Here is a 14,449-nt window from a genome sequence, read left to right on the forward strand (position 1 = left end):
GATTCTTAGGCCTGAGTCAGGTGACGGCCTTGACAGACCTGACCCCTGCAGTGAGGGCTCTGCTTTAGGAGGCAGATGGAAGCCGAGGACTTTCTGCTTTTTATGCCAATTTGGAAGCAAGAATAAATATTTTTAAAAGATCTTTACTGAGTAATTTGTGTGTTGTGTGTTGTGTGTGGTGTGTGGTGGTGGTGGTGGTGGTGGTGGTGTGTGTATGTGTGTGTGGCTTCAAAACATGAGTTTATATTGTTAATTTTGTCCCCTAACGCTTTTAGTGAAGATCCCCAGGTCTGCAGCAAAGTTGAAAGGATTTTACAGTGAACATACAACACTAGATGACCAGTATCTTATAGTACTTGCTTTATTTAATAGCTAACCATCTATCATCCATTAACCCATCTTGTTTTATGATGCATTAAAAGAAACACTTGCCCATAAATGCTCCTGCATTATAAATTCAGTGTTTCTCTCTCAGTGTTTTTTTTTTCCTTTGAATTTGCATATGATGAAATGCACACACCTAAGTGTAAAGTGCTATATTTCCCATCATTTTGTCAACATACTTTTTTCCCCTTTTTTACAAAATCAAACTTCTGGCTAGTTACAGAATTGTCATAAATTAAGAAGGCTTCCCTGGTAGCTTAGAGGTTAAAGCGTCTGCCTGCAATGCAGGAGACCCGGGTTCGATCCCTGGGTTGGGAAGTTCCCCTGGAGAAGGAAATGGCAACCCACTCCAGGATTCTTGCCTGGAGAATCCCATGGACAGAGGAGCCTGGTGGGCTACAGTCCATGGGGTTGCAAAGAGTCGGACACGACTGAGCGACTTCACTTTCACTTTCAAGGTTTTGAAAGTAGTTGGGAACAATAGCGTATGACGAGCATATTAGAAAGATTATGTTCATTGTAACATGAAATTTGTTCTTTTGGTAAATACCCTGGCCCTTCTCTTGGTTCTTTTCCTCTCCATTCCCTTCTCCATATAAACAGGAGAGAGAAAAAAGTAAAGCAATTGATTAGTGAAGTTTTTTTTTAAGATCTCCCAGAGTGAAGGACTAGCTAAAAAGTGACTTCTACTTCCAGCTTTTGCCATTTACTTTTTGGCAACCACTTTCTTCTTTTATTTTTCCTTTTGTTATGAAATTCAATGAGAAACAGTCTATCTAGTCCCTATATTTCATAACAAAATATGAAATTCAGTATAGCTATTCTAGAAGGTCCAAATAGACAATTCCATGACAATTCATAATGTGTTTCCACGTGGAATTAAAGGAACCCGCCTGCCAGTGCAGGAAACATAATGAGATGTGGGTTCAGTCCCTGGGTCAGGAAGATCTCCTAGAGGAGGGCATGGCAACCCACTCCAGTGTTCTTGCCTGGAGGATCCCATGGACAGAGGAACCTGGCAGGCTGCAGTCCATAGGGTTGCAAAGAGTCAGACACGACTGAAGCGACTTAGCATGCATGCATGCATAAAGTGACAGATTACTTGAATACTATGAAGGGCACATTTGTCACACTTACTAGGAAAATGGGGAGATGTAAATGTTGATTTCTATTTATAACTGGTTCACTGGGGAATCCTTGCACTGTTTTAATTGTCTGTACACAATGGCCATGTCAAGCTGCTTGAATGATGGAAGAAAAAACCCAAATTCAGGTAGGACAAGAATTTGATCTGGGTCTGTTTGATGTCTTGTCTTTAAAAAGGGGAAAATGGACAAGATTGGCTTTGTAAATGTTTGGTGTGTATGTTAAAATGCCTGGTGCTGTAGGTTAAAGAGAGACCCCGAAGGATAGATTATCTAGAACAAGCATACTGTTCGCTTAGAAAGAGGATGTAGGTGTGTGATAAGCAGGATCAGGATAGTAAGTTTATAGCACAAGTTCAAAGAGCAGGCAGTGGCTGGCAGCTCTGGTGGTTCGGGAAGGTTTCTGTGGGGAGCATCTGCTTTGAGGTGATTGGATGTGGATGGAGAGAGGAAGGGAAGAGGGCTTTCAAGGTCTCTCAGTTGCTCACAGCAGAGATGCTTATTCCCTTCAATGCAGTATGAATCAATGAAAAATTTGGGGAGGTCTTAACAGATAAAGTTGAAAAGATAAGTTGGAGTAATTATGTCAGGTCTTAATTGACAGGTTATTTTATTTATTTATTTTTAATCTTATTGAAGTATAGTTGATTTACTATGTTTTAATTTCTTCTGTATAGCAGTGACTCAGTTATATATGTGTGTGTGTATATATATATATATATATATTCTTTTTCATTATGATTTGTCATAGAATATTGAATATAATTCCCTGTGCTATACGTTATGACCTTTTTGTTTATCCATCCTATATATAATAGTTTGCCCAAACTCCATTCCTTCCCTCCTCTACCCAGAACCTTTGGCAACCACAAGTCTGTTCTCTGTGTCTGTGAGTCTGTTTGTTTCTTTGTTTGTTTTTGTAGCTATGTTGATTTGTGTTGTATTTTAGATTCCACATGTGAGTGATATCACAGGGTATTTGTCTTCTTTTTCTGATTGTGCTAAGTATGATAATCTCAGCAAATGGCATTATTTCATTATTTTTGGTGGCTGAGTAAAATTTCATTACTGTTTTAAAATCACATCTTATTTATCAACTCATCTTTGACAAATAATTTTAAAAGGCCAATACAACCCTTAGTTCCCTGGATTGTTTTCCATTCTCCACCTGTGGTTAACAGAAATCACACTAGGCCAGGGTCTTTTTATCAAAAGAAAGAGTAGTATCCATTCACTGATTTATTGTTTGAATAAATAATTTGTGTGAGCTTCATGTGAAAAGAAAAAAAAAAAAGTTTATGAGAAGTGATGATTAACCAATATATGCAAAATAAAATTTTAACCCTAAGGTTTAAACGAAAGTGTCACCTTTTCATGAGAAAAAATGTGACTGTGTACTCCTTTTATTAATGGGGACATGGTCACTGTTTAAATCAAAAACAATGTAAGAAAATGCCCAACAACATTTCTTGTGTATAGTTACTCATCTTTTAAATGTTGCAAAATGCTGAAGGGATCAGAAAACCAGAAAGGGTGGGGGAAGTTGGTGGTTTAAAAAATATAGTGACTAAGTGACTTGTGCTGACTAACACCAGTGAACTCATAGTGAGTAACAATAGTGAATTTAGAAGGGATATAAATACAAGGAGAACTATTTTAAGACCGCTATAATACAAAAGGCAGCTGAATTGGTCACAAGTAAGGGTTCCCTCTGGGAAATTTGGAAGTAGTTCAGTTCACCCCTACAAAGTCTTGTTTCTCTTTCCCTTCTTAGGGGAGTTAGATGGAGTTCTTTCAAATATGGCTCCTTTTCCACTGGCTTCCTGGGGGTAGTTCTTGGCAGATGAGCTTGCTTGTGGTTTTGCTTCGGAAAAAAATGCCATAGGTGTCCAGTGGTAAGCAAAAACCAAAGGTCAGTGGTGGTGTCTGAAAACTGGAAATGTAAAAGGTTTATTTGAGTTTATTTTCTTAGTTTTTGTTTCCAATCATGGATTAAAAGTATAAGGACTGACAAACCATCCTTTTCATAAACATAGATGCTATCTTTTTAAAAATGAAAGATTATATGTTATAGATAGAGCAAAATTATAACTGACCAGAATGTGCAAAGACAGAAAGTCTATTGTGGAATTTCCAATTATTTGAGTGTTAATCAGAAAATTTTTTGTTTTTGCTCTTATTGAAAATATTTTTAAATGTTAATTTATTTTCCTTGAAACTCATTTTCCCAACAGTATTTGACCTGAGGCCAGATAACGAATTTGCTGTCTTTTTCTCTCATAACATCTGCCTTATTTTTGTTGACACTGATTATTGACTGGGCTTCTCCGGTGGCTCAGTAGCAAAGAATCTGCCTGCAAAGCAGGAGCTGCAGAAGACACAGGTTTGATCCCTGGTTGGGAAGATCCCCTGAAGGAGGGCAGGGCAACCCACTGCAGTATTCTTGATTGCAAAATCCCATGGACAGAGGAGCCTGGCGCACTATACTCTATAGCGTCACAAAGAGTCAGACACCATTGAAGCGACTTGTCCCATGAGTGGTCTCTTACCTCATTAGACTTAAATTCTCTAAAGACAAGGACACCACATGGGTTATCATTGTAATATCAGCACTCATCTAACCCAGTGTCTAACATATAGCAGGTACTTATTTGATCAAAGAAATAAAAAGATCATGAATCATACATTAAAGATGAATTTCTCTAGCTGTGTCTTGGGAATTAATTTTTTCTGGAAGAAGATAACAGACTCATCTACACCTAGGGCATGATGGGATTTCAGTTTTTAGCTAAAATCTTTAAATGCACTTATTTTCCCATTGTCTTTCCTGTTAAAAGCTTTGTTTTCTCTCATAATTTGGGATTTCCAGGGACGTGGGTCACTTTTAGTATATTCCACATATATACGGAAGGCAATCATTAGTTCTGTTCATTTGGGTGAGGCCTTGGATAAATAAATTATGTCCCCCATTTAGTATGATAAATAAGAAAGAAAATTGTCTCAAGTGCATGAATTTGAATGGCATGGATAGGAAAGAGAAAGCCTCAGGTTTCCTTGGTGAGAATATTATTTGAAGGTCTTTGAACAGTTAATTAAATGGAATATTTATTTAAATAAATGAGAGTCTGTAAGGCAAATTGATGAGCAGTTTTGCTTTTTCTAAAGAAATCTATTGGTTTAAAAATAATGAATTGAAACTTTTAGTAGAAAATATATTATGAAGTCCCCTCAGTGTAATTTCAACATGAAAGGGTGTACTGCTGCATTTAACATTGAAGATAATTTCGGTATTTTGTCTTAAATTTAGCAGACCCATTTTTCAGACTTGGAGGTGCTGAGAGCAGACTCACATAATACCATTCCTTCAAAACTGGTGGTAAATTTCAGTTAAGTTTGCTGCTGCTAAGTCTCTTCAGTCGTGTCCAACTCTGTGCGACCCCAAAGACGGTAGCCCACCGGGCTCCTCCGTCCCTGGGATTCTCCAGGCAAGAACACTGGAGTGGGTTGCCATTTCCTTCTCCAATGCATGAAAGTGAAAAGTGAAAGTGAAGTCGCTCAGTCGAGTCCAACTCTTCACGACTCCATGGACTGTAGCCCACCAGGCTTCTCCGTCTATGGGATTTTCCAGGCAAGAGTACTGGAGTGGGGTGCTATCGCCTTCTCCGTTCAGTTAAGTTTAGCGCACCAGAAAAGCTATACTGTAGAGTTTGTGTTATATTTAGGGAAGATTTCATCTAAAATTTTTGCATTCACAATTGGAGCAAATTATATTTAAAAGGGAGTAGCTTTTAAGATACAATTTTGTTATTGCAGCATATCCTTTATAGGTTTTCCTGGTTTACAAGAATGAGAAATGAAGGGAGAGAAAGGATTTATATGGACATTGGATTCAAGAATTGCCTTAGGCATTTGCATGGCCCCTTAATCTCAAATTGAGGGTGTCTTCTGTCTTTTATGTCTTCTAGTTTTGGCTAGGGACAGGTGTTTTAAGTATTGTCCCTCAGGTAGAATCACTGTTGCCAATTCATTCTGAAGTACTATAAATACTTATTCTATAAAATTCAGAGATTGACTATTTTCCAGTCTCATCTAGGTTTAGAGCTTTGAAAATAGATTAGTAAATAGCATGATTCAGTTTTCATTTTGACATATAAGCACCCCTCCATGAGTTTAACCCTTCTTAAAAAATTCATATTAGTGATGTTTAAAATAGCTTTCCTGAAATGAAACTTCAGAAGGGAATGGCACTTGGTGTCTTGGGATTTTTAGAGCTTCTCAACAGGGAGCAATGGAGAGCCCAAGAACATAGATGGCAGGAGTGCTTCACAGGGAGGCTATTGAATGGGCCAGGAAATGCTGCAGATAAATGCAATTGGAGAGCAGAAGACAAACCATGCTGGAGCCATTAGACTCTTAGCTATTTGGTTTTAACTTAAAAGGAAACCTAGGTTTTTACACTTTGACATAAATAAAAGGAATCTAGACCATCCTTTCCACTGAGCAGCCTAAGAGTCAGGAAAACAAAGTAGAAAGCGTTTGTTCACTCCTTCAAAGTTGTTCTCTGAATCTGATGCACTTTTCAAGTCTGCAGGAGGATGCGAAGTCTTCAGTGTTCGTCACCACTAAAGAGAATCTGTGGCCTCAGACTGTTTAGATGATGTTGCCCAAAGTAAGAGCTTGAGTAATATGTTGAATGACTGAATTAATAAACCTTATCTTAAAATTCTGGTATGACAATGAAGCTTGTATCCTGGAAGAAGACATTTCCAGAAAGGAAAGCAAACATTGCTTTACGCAGGAAGTCAAATCATAGTATCTGCTATACAAAGAGATGGTGCCCATTAGATCTATGAAAGAAGCTCAAGAAACATTTATGTTGGGTGATGGATGATAGATACATGAAGAAAGATGTCTCCGATCATGGAAGAAAATAGGGTAGAATCAATTCACTAATGGAAGCAAATCATATATATTATACTAAACATTATTTTAGAAGATTTAGGTTCTTCTTTTGTTTCTAACTATATAACTTAAAAAAAGCATTGAAGTATAGTTGATTTATACTGTTGTGTTAGTTTCAGGTGTGCAACAGAGTGGTTCAGATAGACATACATGCACACACAAACATATTCAGGTTATTTTCCATTATAGGTTATTACAAGATCTTGAATATTGTTCCCTACATTATATAGTAAATCCTTGTTGTTGAGGTTCTTAATAAAACATTTATCAATGGTTTTTCTGTCTCAAAGAGTGTTTCTTAAAACTTTTTATTTAGAACTAATTTTACATTTGCAGAATAGTGGCAAAAAGAGTACAGAGAGGTCCCACAGTCCCATCACCCAGCTTCCTCCATCTTCCACGAACTGTTATTAAGACCAGGGAGTGAGCATTGGTACAAAACTTCTAACTAAACTCCAGGCTTCTCTTCACATTTCAACCATGTATGTCCTTCTTCTGTTCCAGGATCCCATCCAGGATCCCACAGTGCTTTTTAGTCATCTTGTCTCTTTTATAGTCTCCAATCTGAGACAGTTCCTCAGTTCAAAGAATATTTATGAAAAATATTTCTCTAGGGTGGCAGAAAGTGAAGAAGAACTGAAGAGCCTCTTCATGAAAGTGAAAGAGGAGAGTGAAAAAGTTGGCTTAAAGCTCAACATTAAGAAAACGAAGATCATGGCATCTGGTCCCATCACTTCATGGCAAATAGATGGGGAAACAGTGGAAACAGTGGCTGACTTTATTTTGGGGGGCTCCAAAATCACTGCAGATGGTGATTGCAGCCAGGAAATTAAAAGATGCTTACTTCTTGGAAGGAAAGTTATGACCAACCTAGACAGCATATTAAAAAGCAGAGACATTACTTTGTCAACAAAGGTCCGTCTAGTCAAGGCTATGGTTTTTCCAGTGGTCATGTATGGATGTGAGAGTTGGACTATAAAGAAAGCTGAGTGGCAAAAAATTGATACTTTTGAACTGTTGTGTTGGAGAAGACTCTTGAGAGTCCCTTGGACTGCAAGGAGATCCAACCAGTCCATCCTGAAGTAAATCAGTCCTGAATATTCACTGGAAGGACTGATGTTGAAGCTGAAACTCCAATACTTTGGCCACCTGATGCGAAGAGCTGACTCATTTGAAAAGACCCTGATGCTGGGAATGATTGAAGGCGGGAGGAGAAGGGGACGACAGAGGATGAGATGGTTGGATGGCATCACCAACTCAATGGACATGAGTTTGAGTAAGCTCTGGGAGTTGGTGATGGACAGGGAGGCCTTGGCGTGCTGCAGTCCATGAGGTTGCAAAGAGTGTGACGTGACTGAGCGACTGAACTGAACTGAACTGAATTGAAACAATTAAAAGGGGCTTCCCTAGTAGCTCAGCTGGTAAAGAATCCGCCTGCAATGCAGGAGACCTCGGTTCGATTCCTGAGTCGGGAAAATCCACTGAAGAAGAAATAGGCTACCCACTCCAGTATTCTTGGGCTTCCCTGGTGGCTCAGCTGGTAAAGAATCTGCCTGCAATGAGGGAGACCTGGGTTCAATCCCTGGGTTAGGAAGATCCCCTGGAGAAGGGAATGGCAACCCATTCCCATATTCTGGCCTGGAGAATTCTAGGGACTGTAGATAGTCCATGGGGTCACAAAGAGTGGACACAACTGAGTGACTTTCACCTTCACTTTCAAAAAATTACAAGGTCGTTATAAAAGAATTTTCATTTATCCTGCTTATACATTTCATCCCCCCTCCAGTCTTTTAAAATATCTTTATATTTGCAAAATGCTTTACAAGTTTTACTCGTTCCAAAAATTAGTGAGAAGCAAGGAGTATTTTTTGACAGTTTTCTCATTTTATTTAAAAGGAAATTGAGCCATAGGGGAATTTGTATTGTATTTGAAAGCTGAGAATAACAAATTGAGGAGACACAGTTCAAACCTTATTTCATTTGTTTATGTCTTTGTTAGCCAGAATACTGCCTTTTGCACTGTCTGAGTATCCCCTTGAATGTGATGACTGACGTGAATTTAGATTGACCTCAAAGCAACAAAAAGACACAGAATTTCCATAGAAGCTATACCAGTTTCCTTTACTGCTGTTTCATATTCACCTTTCCCAAATCAACTCCCAGTTTGGTGTTGCTGTACAAAATGAAACTACATTCTAAACAAAGGGAAAATGATGCGTTGGAGGGGGGGCCTCCTTTGGCCAACAGAATCACCTTACTCAGAAAACTCATCACTGGGTTGACATGGGAATAAGGGAAGGATGGATGTGCTATAGTTGCAAGATGCAAAAAGGTCTTTGAAGCTGAGGTCCACCCCTAAAGTAGCCAAGCTTCAGAGGCTTGTGAGGCTTTGGGAAGCCGAGATGTCTGCTTTCCCAGAATGTTTCACTTGACAGAGAAATGCAAATGTATTGCTTTTCCATGAATTGTATAAGTGAATGTTCCATATATTTTTTGCTTTGTACATGTTAATCTCTGCCTTTATCTGTGTACTTTGGTAAAGTTATTTGAGAGTTCAACGAAACACAAAATAGAATTGCCAGCCTTTAAAGCAACCCAGGGAAGTAGATAAATCAGTCTTTCAGGCTTCGCACCCAGTATTATGAACCCTCTGCCTTTTTCTCCTTTGATTTCCTAGACCCCAGGCAATCCAGCTGGGCCACTAAGGAAGGGAGGAGGGAGTGGAGAGGCCCTTTAAATTTCCTTTCATCTGGTGTCCTCTTTGCTGACAGAAATAAATTAGCATGTCATATATTAATATACTAGTGGCTGTTAGCCACATTATTCCTTTCTGGTAAAATCAGTTCAGTTCAGTTCAGTTGCTCAGTCATGTCCGACTCTTTGTGATCCCATGAACTGCAGCATGCCAGGCCTCCCTATCCATCACCAACTCCCAGAATTTACTCAAAGTCATGTCCACTGACAATGTCAGTGATGCCATCCAACCATCTCATCCTCTGGCATCCCCTTCTCCTCCTGCCTTCAATCTTTCCCAAAATCAGGGTCTTTTCCAATGAATCAGTTCTTCACATCAGGTGGCCAAAGTATTGGAGTTTCAGCTTTAGCATCAGTCCTTCCAATGAATATTTTAAACTGGTCCCCTTTAGGATGGACTGGTTGGATCTCCTTGCAGTCCATAGGACTCTCAAGAGTCTTCTCCAACACTGCAGTTCAAAAGTATCAATTTTTTGCCACTCTGCTTTCTTTATAGTCCAACTCTCACATCCATACATGACTACTGGAAAAACTGTATCTTTGACTAGATGGACCTTTGTTGGCAAAAGAATGTCTCTGCTTTTTAATATGCTGTCTAATACCTAACCAAAGCCTCAGGGACATAAACATTGAAAGCCAAGGACTTACCAGTACAGGCATATGTTCTCCTGGAACACAGGAAGCAAGCATTTTTAAGCCTGTGAATGAAAGGAGGCTTTCCAAATGAATCCATTTATACAGTGGACTAGACCGTATTATGTCCTGTGAATTAAGAACTATGTGAACATATTCTGAAAAATATGAGAGAAATAAAGAATTTATTTGTCCAGCTATCTCTGTCAAGAAGGTTTTATTTCTATATGTTCATTCAAGACTGGACCCTTAACAAATAGTTTTTACATTAAAAATAATTTTTATGCTAGTGTTTAGCAAAGTTGTGATTATTTTCCATGAGCCTCCATGTTTTATTTTGACATGAGTTTAGCATCAGGCATTTTAAGTAACATTTTGGCTTCCTTTGTGTATTTCTTCTCATAAAATAAGTGGGAAAAAATCTTACCACTTCTTTAACATTTTGGCTTCCTTTGTGTATTTCTTCTCTTAAAATAAGTGGGAAAAAATCTTACCACTTCTTCTTTCTTTTGTAATTAAAAATTTCTTTGTGCTTTTAGGAGAATGCTTTCAAAATGGTAGGAGTTAGACATTTTATGCATGGTATTAAGGTCCAAAGAAATGAATTGGAGTGAAAAAAGAGGACTTCATGTTCCCCTTAGAAATATCGAGAGTTGATGTTTCGCTTCACAGACATTGTACAAATCTACTTCTTCCTAAATGGATTTTCTTTTAGTGACTCTCAGCATAGGTGCTTGTTGACCTTTGGCTACAATAATAGTCCTCCAGTTTTAAGAAATGGACTTGTATGATTACAAACCAAGAACACTTTAAGTGGTTATAGTACAGGGCTGTTGTAATGAGTAAAACTTTTCAACTGTTCTCTAGCTTGGTCATTATTATGTGCTTTAGAAATCCTTATTCTGTGAGTGAGTGCTCTCTGCTTTTTCAGTCTGTACAGTTATTAGTGTTTGATAAATATCAAATTTTCTATACCTACATTAGGCTCTTAGAGCATGCAGTATTATCAAATTCAAGGTCTATGAAAGATTTTTTTACAGTGTTTAATGAATATTAAGGTACTCTCTGTATTGGAACTTATTAAAAATCCATTTTTCTTCATATACTCTATATAGCCCATGCTTTTAAACCAGGCTGGTTTTAGCTATACCTTGTTTTTATGATTTGTCCTCCATTACTGAGAATGGTACAAAATGAGACCTTTGTTGGTATGTTAACTTGATTATAATTTGTATGTATAACAAAAAATCTCACATGACAGAGGATGAGATAGTTGGATGGCATCACCGACTCAATGAACATGAGTTTGAGTAGGGACAGGGAAGCCTGGCGTACTGCAGTCCATGGGGTCACAGAGAGTTGAACACGATTGAGTGACTGAACTGAACTTGATCACAAAAAATAGATGTGTTTCTTCCATCATCAGTACTAAATGAGAGCCCTCTTTCAAGATTTTTTTTTTTTTTTTCGGTCAGCATCTTGCACTCCTTGTTGTTCAGCTGCTCAGTCCTGTCCAACTCTTTGCTGCACCATGGACTGCAGCACTCCAAGCCACCCTGTCCTTCACCATCTCCTGGAGCATGCTCAAACTCATGTCCATTGAGTCCGTGATGCATCCAACCATCTCATCCTGTCATTCCCTTCTCCTCCTACCTTCAGTCATTCCCAGCATCAGGGTCTTTTCTAATGAGTCAGCTCTTCACGTCAGGTGGCCAAAGTTTTAGAGCTTCAGCTTCAACATCACTCCTTCTAATGAATATACAGAATTGATTTCCTTTAGGATTGACTGGTTTTATCTCCTTGCTATTCAAGGGACTCTCAAGAGGCTTCTCCAACACCACAGTACAAAAGCATCAATTCTTTGGCATTCAGCCTTCTTTGTGGACCAACTCTTATATCCATACATGACTACTGGAAAAAACCATAGCTTTGACTGACTTGCACTCCTAGCTATGGGCTAAGCAAGGATATTGAGATTAGTATGCTGCACTGGGTCTTCAATAAGCAATTGATTCAATACTGTGCTCATCTTTTGTGTTCTGACAACTGCATACTTAGCAAGAATGTTCCCAGCCTATAAGTGGATTTATTTTAGCTTGTAAAGAATGTGTCTACAATGCGGGAGACCTGGGTTTGATCCCTGGGTCAGGAAGATTCTCTGGAGAAAGGAATGGCAACCCACTCCAGTATTCTTGCCTAGAGAATTCCATGGACAGAGGAGCCTGGCAGGCTATTGTCCATGGAGTTGCAAAGTCAGACATGACTGCAGTTACCATTTTTACTTTCACACACACTACCTAATGTGAGAAATGTTTCTGACATTTGGGGCACGGGTTTATGGAAATTAGATTAAAAGAAAAAGGAGATGATGTAGTCTATCTTGTTTTAGGATAAACAGAGTGTCTCTAAAGTTTTCCTTTAAGCCTGCGTTAACTCATTGTGTTCTTTTTTAAACTCTAGTCCCTCCTTGGGAACCACATCTTAAAAGGTAAGCATATTTAGTAATTCCTGGCCTAGAGGGAAGTACCAATGATTTCTGTTTTCAGAAGAGAAGCATAGTGTTTTAGAGTGAGCTAGATCCATCCTTCCCTGCTTTTTTTTTGAACAGATGGAGAAACTGAGTCCTAAAAGGTTGCAACATCCTTGAAGTTATGCAAAGAACTAAAATAGCATATGGCTTATCTAGGAGGCAAAGATGGGAATCGCTTCTGCTTGATTGGCACCCTCTTGAAGAGAAATACTTTTGTTCAGCTTGGTGAGTATTGACCTTCTGATTACATCACTTATGATTTTTTTTAAATGTTAAACCTGTATTGAAAAAATACATATCTTGCTTTTAAAATGGAAGCTCTCGGCAGCATTTAGATCAATCCGTATGTTACGGTTTAGGCCAAATTAGCCAGCCAATTTCAGAGCTGTTGTTTGGAAAGCTTCGGTATACGTTCATTAGAGATTTCTGTCAAATCACAGCTTGTAGAAGTTATTTCCAAATGTCCTATTACTTGCTGGTTAAATGAAGGCTGCTTCTCTGAGAAAGAGGTCATATGCTCCTTAATGGGGCCAGCCATCCTTCCCTGGTGCTCCCTATGCTTGTCTGCCTGTCACCTGCTCTCAAGCATCATGCTCCCTGTGTACTTACTGATGGCATCCTTTCCAGTGCCCCTCTGTTCCCAAGCACCTGCACTCCCTCCTTGAGGGCACAGAGCCTGGGGGTTCAGGGCCAGGTGGAGAACCCCACTGGGCACCTCTGTCCTCCCATCTACCCCTAAAGAGCTACAGTGAGCAGATCACCTGACTGGAAAGCTTTCCTGGGGTTCCATTCTGCACTCAGGGTAGAGAATTCTTGCTGTAATGAGTGATGGAGTCATTTCTTTGGGAAGAGACTCAGAAAGTGACATGGATGATACATACCTCTACTTGGGTCCTGTGTTTGAGGTCAAAGAAGACTGTGAGAAACTTTCTTATACTCTGTCATAGGTCTTCATTTGTTAAAACAGCTGTTATGTGCTAGGCTCTGAAATAATATGGACAGATTTATTCTTTACTGTGATACTGTGAGGGAGAGATTATTGGCCTTATTTTAAATATGAAGCCATAGATATTGGGGCTTCCCAGGTGGCGCTAGTGATAAAGAACCTGCCTGTCAATGCAGGGGACATAAGAGATGTGGGTTCGATCCCTGGGTCGGGAAAATCCCCTGGAGGAGGCCATGGCAATCTACTCCAATATTCTTGCCTCCTGAACAGAGGAGCTGGCTGGCTACAGTCCATAGGGTCACAAAGAGTCAGACACAACTGAAGTGACTTAGCACGCACGTACACATAGATACTTATGAGCAGCATTCAAATCATTTGCCTCAAATCACATACATAGTAAACCATAAAAGGTATCCTCACTTGTTTGATTTCACCAAATCATACCAAGAAAAAAATAACAAAGTGGATGTTTGGTTTGCTATTTCCTCCCTTCCTTGTATATCACTCTGAATAACAAAATAGTGACTTTTAAGGGCATATATTTTTAGTTTGACAGAATTTGTGTCTAATATTAAGACTGTCTCTTTATTCTAAAAAGCACGTTTTTTGCTGTCCCACTATATGTCAAACTCTGTACTAGGTGCTCTGGATACAGCAGTGAACATATATCACAATAAGGGATATTTTTGGTCAAGTCCTGAGATTAAAAACAGGAGGCTTTGTGTGTGTTTCATCTTGTCCTTTCTTCTATCAAGGCATTGAAGCATAGGGCCCAAGATTAGTCATCATCATCTTTCCATTGATTTACAGAATTACTGAACTAACAAGGTACTCCCGAGGTTACTAAACCAGCTCCTGAGGTGTGAGGGAAATGTGAACTAAACCATTCTAGTATTAATAACTTTCAAGGAGGGAGATTCCATTAAGCCTTTGTGGTAGTTCCTGCTTTAGGCTTTTAGAGCCTGTTGTGATGATGATAAATTATTTCCGCCCCATAAGAGTTGGCAAGTATGAATCTGAATTTTTAAGGTGAATACATTAAGAAATTTTTAAAATCTTAAATTCTATACCATTAACTAAAATAAACACCTTTAG

The 14,449-nt window shown here is 38.9% G+C and overlaps 1 non-coding gene across 1 annotated transcript; it reads left to right on the plus strand.

Moving 5' to 3' along the window:
• Window positions 1-630: 630 nt before the first annotated feature.
• Window positions 631-702, plus strand: TRNAC-GCA (transfer RNA cysteine (anticodon GCA)). The gene has a single exon. It is a non-coding gene; the product is annotated as a tRNA-Cys (tRNA).
• The last annotated feature ends 13,747 nt before the right edge of the window (window positions 703-14,449 follow it).

Source organism: Capricornis sumatraensis, chromosome X (genome assembly GCF_032405125.1).
Source record: "Capricornis sumatraensis isolate serow.1 chromosome X, serow.2, whole genome shotgun sequence".
NCBI lineage: Eukaryota > Metazoa > Chordata > Mammalia > Artiodactyla > Bovidae > Capricornis > Capricornis sumatraensis.